The 12,104-nt window shown below is 39.6% G+C and overlaps 1 protein-coding gene across 1 annotated transcript in view; it reads left to right on the top strand.

Moving 5' to 3' along the window:
* LOC121294442 (inhibitory synaptic factor 1-like) overlaps positions 1 to 12,104 on the top strand; it is an 89,335-nt gene that overhangs the window by 39,111 nt on the left and 38,120 nt on the right. The window lies entirely within an intron of this gene.

The following is a 12,104-nucleotide window of genomic DNA, read 5'->3' as shown; positions in this document are numbered from 1 at the left end:
TCTTTCTTTTCCAGTAAACACTTTTGAATAGAAGTTAAGAAATGTATTTCCAGCTGATTTATGCTGTTATAAAAGTCAAACCAATCCGAAGAATGTTTAAAGACAGGGCACAGCAAATATATATAATTGTGTTCCTTGTAATAACTACAGGGAGTTATGTAGCATGGCAATACAAGGACTTTATATAGTTTAAATTGAAAGGCTTCATCTGCATATGCCATACACACACGTTATTGATTCACCCAATGTCAACTGCTCCAGGAATATCTAGCTTCCATCACCTATATCACAATTTTACTCTAAACCTTTTATTTAATCTGAACCTTTCAATCACAACTAGATTGCAAAATTGCTATGCAATCCCCCAGAGGGAGGGTTTAATATTTCTCTCTATACATGCTCTTCACAGTATTGATGTACCTGAATTTGAACAAATTGACAACGTGCATCATGTGCAGCATGTGTAGACTGATAAAGTCATTCCAGGGCTGCAGCAACCACATCCAGACACATTTACAGCTAGGTAACATACAAAAGAAGGCTGTATAAAGAAATGCATTGTTTCAAACAGTTCACAATATTAGAGAGAACATGACCCAAAAAATGAAATTGAGCGCCATGAATTTTCACAGAACACTGCAAGCATCAAAGTGGAAGGAGCTCCCTCAATCTGATCTGTAGCAACTGTAAGTTTGCAGCCACATTCTTCCCTATTATCAGACACTGAAATGGAGCGTATGAAGGAGGTGTTTCAAGATTTTTATTTTCTATATTTAGTGCTGCCTGCTCTTGCTAGGCTTGAATACTGATCGACTCTGCAGAGGCTAATGGGTGCTGGGTTAGCTATAAATACATGGCTTACAAAACAGAACCCTGCTGATGTACTTAGAAAATGATCCTGTCTGAACTTCATTTACAGAATAATAGCACAACACGATGCGGCTCATTATTACAAATCTGTACCTTCCATAGTAATTTCCATTCATTTATAATGTGTTTACATTATAACAGTAACATTTTGAAGGCCACCTCAGTAAAAAGTTAAATAATCAAACACCAAGCACTCATCAAATCTCAGCTATCAAGCTTGTACTTTATTATTAAAAAATCATTTTTATAGAAACTGTAGAACAAGAGAATTGATGCTCATGCAGATGTGTTGCGGCCACTGGCCTTCGTCAGTGCAGTACAAACATTTCAAAAAACACATACACCGGACACACATTTAAGTGCCTTAGACACTAATTGTCCAATTAACTTTCAGTTATACAATAACATCCATCAATTACAACAAGCAATTTAAGTCTCTTAGTGAAATGCTGTTGGTCCAAAACAGTTACAATATCTATTCAAACATATATATATATATATATATATATATATATATATATATATATATATATATATATATATATATATATATATAAACAATATTATCTATATTTTGATTAACGCTGACTGACAAACTGCCAAGATCCATAGCAGAAAGAAAGATGTTACCTTCATGGATAAAGAAATTATTTCAAAAATTTGAAAAACGGTGCGAACAACAGTTCCTCATTCATACCACCAGGTGATTCTGTTTGTAAAGTACGTATGCAAGAGGCTTTCCTTTGCAATAAAAGTTTATTATGATCTCCACCTGACGTGAGGTATTAACAAATTCAATCCCCATCAATCTGAGAGTGCAAACACTATGTCGTTGTTCATTAAGATGTCTAGCTACGACTTATCGTATGTTCTTATTTCTAATAGCGCTTTTGTGTTCACTTATATGTGTTTTCAATTCCTTAATTGTCTTGCCCACATAGCAAAGACCACCAGAGCATTTCAACAAATAGACTACAAACTTAGAGACACAAGTGATCCTACTTCTTACTTTAAATTTCTTATTAGTTTTAGGATGAGTAATTGTATAACTTTTTGCATTGCAACACACGCAATTGTAACAAGGAAAGTTACCTTACGGTATCATTGTTAAATTGTATTTGTTATTTAAACCTAAAGTTTGGAAGATTCTGCAAAACAGATCTCAACTTGAGATCGGATGACAACATGTACCAAAGAGTATGTATTATGTTTTTTTTTTTTCATGTTTTGAAATAGGCAAATAACTAAAAACAAAACTTATAGAATGTTTACTTTTAACTTTCTTAGTCTGATGTGTAAGTAACTGATCTCCATTAACAGCCTTGCATTTAGATAATGCCTTATTGATCCAAGTATATTTATATCCTTTCATCAAAAATCTTTTTTTCATTTCCTTAGCTTAGTAATGCAAATTCATCATCAGAGTCACAGATGTGTCTTAATCTAAGAAATTGACTATATGGCTGTAACAAGATAACGTGTATGGTGACGTCAGACCCGGAAGAAACACTCAATACTGCCAGGTGAAATGTGAATTGCGCTGTTGCGCAGTTTAATCAATAAACAGAAAATAAAAGGTTGCAAGACAAACAAAACACAGGACTCAGCACTGATAGCCAAAACAAAGAGATGAAATAAAACGGACTAACACTAAACAGTGGACTAACAGACAAACAAACACGATGAGTCAAGACAATTCTAACTACGTTTTTTTACTTTGTTTACTCTCCTTCTCCACACCCGTTCTCCACTCACCGAACACACAACCCTGAGTGAGTGAAAACATGCTGCTTTTATGCAGCTGTACCGAGACTCGATTGCTAATCAATCATTCAATTGGAGACTAGGTACAACTGCACGTGAATTAATAAAGTGCAATTCCTCGCGCTTACATATTATTACATTTTACTTGCACGTGAAGTGCTGTGCAGTCCTCGTGCCTAAATACAAATATACATTTTAAACACTTGTATTACACAGACCCATTTATATCCCGTGTACCAACGACTATACACCAACATTAACACAGGTCACGCAACATATAACACAAATAAATAGCCCAGGGGCGGGGCATTTTGTCACAATGGCAAATTATGTTTCAGTGGAGGAGGATGGCAACTAGATGCATTTAGAAAACTATTACGATCTGTAGGTTTTTCTGTACAAAGTGGTTGTAAAGCAGTGTCCCACCTTCAAAACTCGAACATCTAAAAAAGTAAACATACTAAAAAATGTGTCATCAATGTAACATAACCATAACTTTAAATAAAGTTTAAAAGGGTTATTATTATAGATATAATCATGATCAATTTTGCCCACATATAAATTGGCATAATTGGGCACCATTGCTGAACCCATTGCTACACCCTGAATTTGGAGATAAAAAATATTCTCAAATCTGAAATAATTCTTATTTAAATTTAAAAAAAAAAAAAAAAATTCTATCAAGTATGAATTAGGTGCCATCGCCTGAGAACCATGCTGTTGTAACTAAAAATCAACTGCACTGATACCTTCATGATTGGGGAATATTGGTGTAAAAACTTGACACATCCATAGTTCCCAAAATATCAAAGGGTGTGAAATCACCTCAAAAAGATAACCTCTCAATAAAGGCCACTTTTTTACAGTCCCAGTTTGCACCTATTACAACTATATAAAGTCACCTTCAATATTAAGACCTTCACTGTAGTCAGTATTAGGGCCATCATCAGCAAGCCACAATGTATGAAACCTCTGTTATATTACTTCTAATAAAACCAACACACTATAAACTACCAACCCCTCTGTCACTTATTTGGAGATTTCATTTAAATTTAAAACTATTTTGTACACAAAAACTAATATTAAATAGCATTTCACTGTAAAAATGTGGTGTGTTTTTCTCTTTCTCCAAAATAACAAATCTATAGCTTGTTAAACCTGGTTCCAGGAGGAAAGAACCTAAAATAATATTAAGCCTCGTGATTACCACTCTCATGAATGTAATCTTTTTATAGAAACATCATTTGAATAAATACTGCTCTGTCCTCTTGGGGTATGTGGAAGCTGCTGTTTGCTGTGTTTGATGGATCAGGTGTCCTTTCAGTGGTTGAGAGCCTGACACTGATTTATACGATCTGTAGGAGTTAATCAACATGCCTTCCAGACTGGCTTGCCCCTCATTCCCCAGCCCCCTTTAATAAATAGGCTATACCTTGACGTCAGGGACCTTTACAAGCGACAGAGCCTCTTGTTCTGTAACTTTTCAGAGTGGATTGAACTACAAAACCAGGGGGCACTTAATCATTCCAGCAGGGAGAGTTTGTGAAAAGCGCATTTTGAAATGTATTAAATCTATACACTTGGCGACAGCTGTATGGGTCATTTCTGATCAGCTCTGATTGAATTTCCTGAAGTATGACCAGCATCACCTCCCCTGGTCTGTTTCACAAAGGTCACCGGTTATCAAATATTTTTTTGTATATTTTGCTTGGTGTTTTGAAACATTTCTTTAACTCAAATACATTAGTTTAGGGACTTCAATCAATCAATCTTTATTTTATATAGTGCCTTTCATAGTGGACCACAGTCACAAAGCACTTTACAAGATGCAGTAACAACAAGAAAATCCATAATACTTTAAATACAGAGAAATGCACAACACATGATACAGTAAAAAAAAAAAAAAAAAAAAAAAAAAAAACAGTGCATAATACATTAAATACAGTGGAAAGTGCATAATACATGATAGTAGCATAATACATGAAATATTACATTAAATACAGTGGAAACTGCATAATACATGATAGTTTAGAGCTGGGTGTCATATGAGGTGACCCAAGGGAAGCATATAGATATTAAAGAGAAGGGGGCCAAGTACAGATCCTTGGAGGACACCACAAGTGACTGGATTTGCAACACCACTGCATCCAGCATAGTCGAGTTTTATAGTAGAGCTGGGTGTTCCAGAGATCAGCATAGGAGTGAAACGGTGAAGGCTGTGTTGGTTTCAAAAGATGAGGTGACCCAAGGGAAGCATTGATAGATATTCACAATCTGGAGAGAAGGGGCCCAAGTAGAGATTCAAGATCCTGAGATGGCTGACTGGCTACAGCCCTTTAGAGAGTTTTTGAGAAAAAATGGAGATTGGAGATGGGACGGAAATTAGATAAGTCAGCCTGGTCAAGGGAGGATTTTTTGAGTTCCGGCGTAACTCGGGTAAGCTTAAGGGCAGCAGGAACAAAGTCCAGGGACAGGTTGAGGGCGTGCATAATGGAGGGAGCAAGATCAGAAGCACAGAGCTAGACAAGGCTAGTCGGCCAGGGGTCCAGGGGCACGTGGCAGTAGTTGATTTCAACAGTAAATCGGAAACATCAGCAATGGAGTGAGGGGAGAAGGAGAAGAGGGCAGGAGGGGCAGCTGGAGGAGCATCAAGGTGGTCAAGTAGTAGACTGGGTTTGTGGTGGGCGAGCATAGAATAGACACTTATACACTTCTACATGTTTAGTTACTGTACTGTACATAAACTTGTTGCAAAGGATACTATTTATTAGATTGTGAAATAAAACCACTTAAAAATAACATTGAAACAATAAAATAGAAACACATTTTCAATATATACAGCTCTGGAAAAAATTAAGAGACCACTGAAAAATGATCAGTTTCTCTGGTTTTACTATTTATAGGTATGTGTTTGGGTAAAATGTACATTTTTGTTTTATTCTATAAACTACTGACAATATTTCTCCCAAATTCCAAATAAAAATATTGTCATTTAGAGCATTTATTTACAGAAAATGACAACTGGTCAAAATAACAAAAAATATGCAGTGTTGTCAGACCTCGAATAATGCAAAGAAAATAAGTTCATATTCATTTTTAAACAACACAATACTAATGTTTTAACTTAGGAAGAGTTCAGAAATCAATATTTGGTGGAATAACCCTGATTTTCAATCACAGCTTTCATGCGTCTTGGCATGCTCTCCACCAGTCTTTCACATTGATGTTGGGTGACTTTATGCCACTCCTGGCACAAAAATTCAAGCAGCTCGGCTTTGTTTGATGGCTTTTGACTATCCATCTTCCTCTTGATCACATTCCAGAGGTTTTCAATGGGATTCAGGTCTGGAGATTGGGCTGGCCATGACAGGGTCTTGATCTGGTGGTCCTCCATCCACACCTTGATTGACCTGGCTGTGTGGCATGGAGCATTGTCCTGCTGGAAAAACCAATCCTCAGAGTTGGGGAACATTGTCAGAGCAGAAGAAAGCAAGTTTTCTTCCAGGACAACCTTGTACTTGGCTTGATTCATGCCAAAGCTGCCCGATTCCAGCCTTGCTGAAACACCCCCAGATCATCACCGATCCTCCACCACATTTCATAGTGGGTGCGAGACATTGTGGCTTGTAGGCCTCTCCAGGTCTCCGTCTAACCATTAGACAACCAGGTGTTGGGCAAAGCTGAAAATTGGACTCATCTGGGGGTGCTTCAGCAAGGCTGGAATCGGGCAGATTTGTCTTTGTGAAGGGTGCATGAATCAAGTCAAGTACAAGGTTGTCCTGGAAGAAAACTTGCTTCCTTCTGCTCTGACAATGTTCAATTGTTGAAAAGTTCATTCATAATTTGGACAAAATACAAAAGGTTTTCTAAAAAGTGGTAGTTCAATTTATGAGAATATTATAAACATTTAATAAGCATACTTTTCTTTCTTTTTTCTTTTGCTTAAGAAACTGTGATTAGACATTTGTGGATTGACATTTGATTTTGCAGTTTAAATACTGTGTTACAGTAGTCTTATAATATTAATACACCGTTAGATTTTTAATTGTGTTAGTTTTTTCCTCTAAAACTTTCTAAATAACAACACGGAATATTACGAACGTTATTTCAAACTCACTTGAAGTTTTATGTTTAAGGTCACTATACTCCTAAATTTCTTACCACGATCCTCTTGCAAATGAGGCCACGGTCTCAATGGGTTAGCTTCCTTGAGGAGGTAGTGTGGTCCAGTGGTTAAAGTCCAGTGTTTGTAACCAGTATATCACCAGTTCAAATCCCACCTCTGCCATTGACTGACTCACTGAGTGACACTGAGCAGGTCATTTAACCTCCTTGTGCTGCATCCTGCGGCTGAGATGTTAAATCATCATCCTATTATAAGTGATTCTGCATATAATGCACAGTTCACAGCCTACCTCCATGATGGTGGTCCACTATGAAAAGATATATATATATAATGAATCAATGACATGTATCTTATAAATATAATTGACTGATTTTATGTTCATAAAATAAATAATTTCTATATATTGTATTAAAACGTTTGTATTTCACTTGATGTGAAATACAAACATTTTAATACAATATTTTTAACACCCCTCAATTAATTGTTAATCGCAGATTGAGCAGCATCTTTAAAATCTGTTTGGGAACAGTGCATTTGCTCAAAGCACATTTTGCAATTTGAGTAGATCATATGCATCATACACATGGGAGGAGTCATACTCAAAAAACACTCATCATATAACAGATGTATCCCCCCAACTCAACACAACATCATATAACAGATGTATCCCCCCACCCCCCCAACTCAACACGACACGTCCATCATGACAGTAAAAATAGACATAATGAAGCATTCTTACCTTTGTATAAGTTAGTGATCAGTGTGTCAGCCACATGAAGAGTACAGGGTGTGGATTTCACTAACTCTACTGTGCAGAATAAATGATTTTGTTTCTATGGGTAAATATCAGGACTTTCTTCCTATACATTGGGACGCGGGACATTTGCTTGGAAATCGGGACTGTCTCATCCATATAGGGACTGTTGGCATGTATGTATACCTCCAATACAATCATATAGCAGAGTTCCAAATTGATTTTGGACAAGGCCTCAGTACAGCTCAGTGCATGATATGTTTCTATCAGAAAGAATGGATATCCATGGAGTCAATTCAAAAGAGATGAAAAGACTGACAAAACTTTACAATGTTTGATATTTATACCTTTGTAAGCAATTGTTGACTCCCCTTCAAGCCGACTGGTTTCTGTCGTATAATCGAGGCAGTCGTTTTCTTATTACACATGGTGAGCCTACCACATACTTTCTCTGTGGGAAAAGGGGCGGTGTTGTCTGACCTTATGGTCCGCCACGTGCTACATTCAGCAGGGCGCATCCATCTTGTCTTTTAAAATACCTCTTCTGTCTCAGGATCAGCCACGTGTATTTGGCATGGTGCATCCATTTTGTCTTTTAATGCACCTTCCCCCGTCTCAGGGTCAGCCATGTGTAATGAAATATTCCAAACTTGGACAATACTGCATTAAAACGACTATAAAAGCACATTCACACACAATTTTAACATAATGATTAAAAACAACTTAACTAAAAGACATATACATACACATAATGTAAAATTTATAATTAACAAAATAATTAATACCTCATGCAGAAAGCCATTACTACATAAATGTTAGCTTGCGTAGTTCAGGAGGCGTGCAGCAAGGGGGTTTCCAATTTCCTGTCAATTAGTTCCTATTTACTATTTAAGCCCTGATCACTTGCACCTTTGCTGTCTAGCGTTTGTTTTCCTCCTCCTCCTCTCCTTCACCTTCTCATACATGCCTCCGCATCGGTCGTCTCTGGGGGGCAAGTGATCTCACCTCCTCGACCTCAGGGCAGGCTTCAGCCACCCTTGACCTTCAGGGGGCTTCTCACCGTGTGAGTCAGAGCAGACCCCCTAGTGTCGGCAACGCCGCCCTCAGTCAGTGACCACTTTCTGTATCCTGTCTTCGGTTGCTGGGTCCTTCGCCCCTGGGCTCGTTTCGGCATCGCCGCCCTCAATCAGTGACCACTTTCTGTCCTAGCTTCCATGTCCAGCTTTGCTGGTCTGCTACTAGAGTGGGCCTCGCCTGCTCTTCTATCCTAGGTCCGGTCCTTTCTAGCCAGCACTCTGTCCTACTAACCGCTCCCTTCTGCTTCAACTGCCCTATCTCTACCCCCAGCTCACGTCTCGTGAATGTGTATTTTAAGTGACAGTGTTTGTGATTATAGTCAGATTTAAATGCAGATAATAATAATGAAGTGCAAATGAGAAAATCCAGGATACTAACATTTTACAATGTGTTGGAGGGAAGCTCACAAGCACGAAACCAAACAGTTTCTACACAAAAGAAAAAGACAAATTCAAACTAATATCCCCTAAAACAACTGTTACACATTTAATTGTAAAAAGGGAGGTTTACAAATGTCATAATAATGATGCCATGAAGATATAAAACATTAGAGATATTTAACAGAGAAGTAAAGGCTGTGTGTCACAGTAAAACTCATCAATCTGTGTTTTAAATGTGCCAGTGAAAATGGAATTGACAATAGCTTCAGGGAATGTATTCCACAGAAGAAAATAGAAGTGATTCAACTAACAAACAACAACAATGCCCTGCTTAGGCCCAGCGGCTGCTGTGCACACACCATCTTATTATTTGAAGATATTTATAGAGGGTGGCCCATTGCATTTCTTCAGAGAGGCTCTGTCCCTGTGCCTGGGTGAACAATTTATTTAACTCTTTTGGAATAAGTTGTACTATAAAAGGTCACATGTCTACTTGAACCATGAAATGCAGATACAATTATAAACTGGGGCTGCTGTTGTTTTGATATGCAGTTTACAATCTAATATGCAACTGCACATTATACAAAGATTGTTGAGAATATGTAGAAAAAATAATTTCTGTTTTATTAAAATTAAATCCATTCATTAAATTAAATTAAGTTAAATTAATATGAATGTTTTGTAAGATGTAATATTGTAATGACACGCCTAGGTTTTTTTTTTTGTTTTTTTTTTTAGTAAGGTGATCATTTGCCCTCTGCTCAAAACAATGGACTCTGCATGTTTACTCTTAGGTGGAATTATCAGCTGGCAAACGTAACCTCTGAGAACAGGCTATTTTATCAGCATTAATTAGAGCTTGATAATTGTGTTTGAGGGAAAGGCATCTTTCTTATTTTGTAATGAACACCTAACAGACCAAAAACATGTTGAAGGATTTACTCTGAGTATCTGCATAGACCTAAGTATTACTGTTAAGTGCCTAGGTTGTGTTATTGTGAGCCTGTTTTCTTTCTCTTTTCTATCCATCTGTGAACAGGATGGTTTTGCAGGGGTGACGTCAGACCAGAAACTCAAAACAATGAATGGCGGGGCAAACTTAAACGATACAGCGCTCAATGTTTTATTAAATAATAAACAAACAAAAGTTTTAAACATAACACTACAAACAAAAAGGTGTGTTAGCCAAACAAATAAACAAACACATAACAAACAAGTACTGTGCTAGTGTATAAACCAGCACACTATCAATTGTTATATTCCTTGTTCCACAGACTTACATCTCTCCTCTGACACTCTCCTCTGTGAGCTACATTCTTTTATATTCTTCTACAAGTGGTTAACTAGCTATTAATTAATTATGTTATTACCTCTCGGCCATAGTCTGCACGAGATTAATAAGGATGCATGACTGTCACCTAATTAAATAATCAGTAGCTGATCAGTCACGAATCCTCACAAGGTTTTAAAATCAAAAATACAAAACAATAGCATGGCGGACAGCGTCTTGCTCATCCAGCCAAACAATACATCATAATAACAAAATAAACAAAGGGGTGGGACACACTGCCACACATGGCGTTAAAGGCCACCTCCCCCCTTAGTCCCCAAAGACCCAGTTTATAGTCCCAGCCCAGGAACAAGGGCAGCAACAGACCAAAGGTGGCGGCCACGGTGGGAGGTCCTCCTCCCACCCCAACAGCTGTAGTGGCCAGGCTGACCGTACACAGACCAGCTCCTCTGGCCAAGGCAATCCTGGCTGCCGTCCGGCTGTCTGTAGTGGTGGTCTACTAACCCCCCCCCCCCCCCCCCCTTCTCTATAGCAGGCAGCTCCCTCTTGTGGTGCTCCGGCAGCGAAAGTGCTGAGGGGGAAGGTGGTCTCCTCACCTTTTCCCCCTTCTTCATAGCCGACAGCTCCCCCTTGTTGGGCTCTGGCCACAATATTTCCTGCGGCAAAGCAGGGCTGACAGCAACCCCAAGAGAAGTGGAACTGACGGCGACCCCAGGTGAAGCAATTCTGACGACCCCAGGCGAAGCAGTTCTGGTGATCCCAGGCGGCGATGGCGGCAGCGGACAATCGGGAGGCGATGGAAGCAGCAGCGGACCCTCGGGAGGCGACGGCAGCAGCAGCGGACCCTCGGGAGGCGACGGCAGCAGCAGCGGACCCTCGGGAGGCGACGGCAGCAGCAGCGGACCCTCGGGAGGCGACGGCAGCAGCAGCGGACCCTCGGGAGGCGACGGCAGCAGCAGCGGACCCTCGGGAGGCGACGGCAGCAGCGGACCCTCGGGAGGCGACGGCAGCAGCGGACCCTCGGGAGGTGAACTCAGGAGGGGCGCCCCTAGCCATGGAGGTGGCAGGTGGAGCTCCAGTATTCCCTCCTACCCTAAAACTGGTGGCTCCACAGGTGATCCAGAGGATGACAAAAAACACTCATTTTTAGAAAAAAAATCCCAGTATTCCTGGTCCGATGCCTGGAGGCACCATCCACCATCCATTATCTGTAACTGCTTAATCCTATGGAGGGTCACGGTGAGCCGGAGCCTAACCTGGCAGACACAGGGCACAAGGCAGGACTACACCCTGGACGGGACTCCAGTCCATCGTAGGGCATCCATGGGGCAATTTAGAGAGGCCAATCCACCTAGCCAGCATGCCTTTGGACTGTGGGAGGAAACTGGAGAACCCAGCAAAAACCCACGCAAACACGAGGAGAACATGCAAACTCCACACAGACAGACCCCTGAAACCTGAATCAAAGCCAGGACTCTGGAGCTGTGAGACAGCAACGCTAACCACCGTGCCACCATGCCACCCCACTGCTTGCCTTCTTGCTTAATATAATACATGTATCCAATTGATTAGTCTCCAAATCATACAATGGGCTACTTTCATCTATTTGAAGAAAAAAAAAAAACAGAGAGGTAGTTCAACTGCCAACCCCCTGGTGATGCCAAACATTAGCTGAAGGTTGGGGGGCAGGAGGTAAATAAAAAAAAAAAATTAAATTGACCTGGTTTGAATATCATTGGTAAATGAAAGTGGTTGAAGGCTGTCATAAATGCTACCTCCTTAGTCCAAAGGATAAAGTGTATTTGCAAGTGTATTTACATATTGCAATACGATTAATTATTA

This window comes from Polyodon spathula, chromosome 19, assembly GCF_017654505.1.
Source record: "Polyodon spathula isolate WHYD16114869_AA chromosome 19, ASM1765450v1, whole genome shotgun sequence".
Taxonomy (NCBI): Eukaryota; Metazoa; Chordata; class Actinopteri; order Acipenseriformes; family Polyodontidae; genus Polyodon; species Polyodon spathula.
This window is presented reverse-complemented; position numbering and strand designations above follow the sequence as displayed.